The following is a 2164-nucleotide window of genomic DNA, read 5'->3' as shown; positions in this document are numbered from 1 at the left end:
TATATATATATATATATATATATATATATTCTCCATCTATTTTTGGAGCTTGAGAGATGTGGTCACTATGAATTGTTATTGTATAGGAAAGAGCTTTGTGAAATTTCTTAAAAGCCTTTTCCTTTAAAACCCTTTTTCCTTTAAAGCTGTATTTTTGGTAAGCGGTTCATTTTCTTAACACTGCTGTCAGAGGAAATCAATTGCAATCTGAAAACAGTTCATTAGATATTCATCCACCACTTTAGTAAATGTAGATTTCTTTTCCTCCTCACACTGGATAAGGTGTAATTTACTCACTCACCGTATCAAAATAAACAACTAAAGATGTGATTTGATCAAGAACTGCCCCGATTTTCCCATTAAACGAGATTGGAGAAGCGCCACGGTCTGTCTTCAGATGCTGTTTTACAGAAACGTGACTCAGCGCTCGCCGGCGCATGATGAGCACAAGAGCGATGAAACCCACCACATGCAAGCGTGTGATGCAAAGGAGGGGTTTCCATGGAAATGAGTACACTTGCAAATCTAGAGCAGAGTTTGCTACTGGCAAAGCACTTGCTTATAATCTGTTATGCGTTCGATGGGGAAACGGGGGAGGTGTTTGTGGAGTAACGCTGACAGGACGTCCGAACACCCCCACCACGCAAATGTGCTTGAATCAGTTACTTTTGGTTCACTTAAATGTTAATACATACATCTAGTGCCAACATTTATGGATCCACACTACACCATAATGCTGAGAAGAACATATTTCCTGGAAAACAAATCAATAAACATGTTAAAGACTTTAAAAATGCAGCAATCCAGAAGTATTTACATATATTTGATCTAATACACAAAATATCCTAAGGGGGAAATTTAATTAATATGTAGGCCCAAAACTGCTGTACTCAGGTTCTCATAAACATGGAAATTAAAGCAGCGTGATGCTCTGAATCAAATAGGAAACACAGATTTACTGCTGACCTAATGGGGCAGCACCTCGAAAGATCAATGTTCTCATTTCACAGACATCCTTGTCCTAAAAGATGTGTTACAAAAGGTAGGAAGCGTAATTTTATTGCCTTCTTAGATTCATTTGTCTTGAATGAAATCCCAGAATGCACTATGACAAAATATCAGACTAAGTGTATATTATAAATATACGCTGCAGTCCAACACTGAAAAGTATTGATAAAAATAGTTCTAATTAATAAAAATTTACTATTTTACCCAATATTTGTGTGCTTATTAGCGTAGCACATTGTTAGCTTAGCAACATGCTAATGACAAACTCTACTGAAACCAATTGAGAATCGAGTTTCCAGTGTGCTATGTGCTATTCGTATGAGTTGCTGTCTATAGAGATAGATTGTGACATCACTACACGGAGAAGGCGGAGCTCATGAATATTGATTAGCTTATGCTAACATTGCTTGGTAATCTTCCCAGACCGTTCATTTACACTAAATAAATATACTCTGTCTAAGCTCTAGGTACAACTTACAGATTGCCTTGTGATGACGCTCTGCTTGTTGACTTGTTTGGCACTGAGATGCAATATTGTGCAAGTTTTTATTTTTTTTTATTGTTTTTTTTTTTTTATTAATAATTAGTTCAGAGATAAAGTCATAGCAGAACTCATTGCTGAGGGCAAACTGAAATTGTAACAACTTAGATACAAAATTATAAAAAAATTTAAATAGAAAAAAATATATATGTAATTAATTCAAAACAATGAAAATGTTGAAAATGAAAAATTTTAATTTTCTGATCGCAAACGATCACTTTCACCCATTTTAAATTATATATTTTAAATAACATAATGGGTTTTTTAATGTTAATTAATTCTGAGATAACGTCATAGTAGAGCTCATCTTTGAGATGAAATTGAAAATTCAACAATTTAACGGATACAAAATCATAAAAAATATCTGATTAATTAAAATGATAAAAACAAATATGTAAAATAAAACAATCAAAATTGCAATATTTTCTGATTTGTACATTTAACAATGTATTTGTTTCTTACTTAGGGACAAAAGGCACTTTTACCCATTTTAAATAATATAATGAGGAAGGTTTTTAATATTAATTAATAATTATTTTGGAGATAAATTAGCAGTAGAGCTCATCTCTGAAATAACTGAAAATTCAACAATTTCAAATACAAAATTACTTTTAA

The sequence above is a fragment of the Sinocyclocheilus anshuiensis genome, unplaced genomic scaffold (assembly GCF_001515605.1).
Source record: "Sinocyclocheilus anshuiensis isolate Anshui unplaced genomic scaffold, SAMN03320099.WGS_v1.1 scaffold624, whole genome shotgun sequence".
NCBI lineage: Eukaryota > Metazoa > Chordata > Actinopteri > Cypriniformes > Cyprinidae > Sinocyclocheilus > Sinocyclocheilus anshuiensis.
This window is presented reverse-complemented; position numbering follows the sequence as displayed.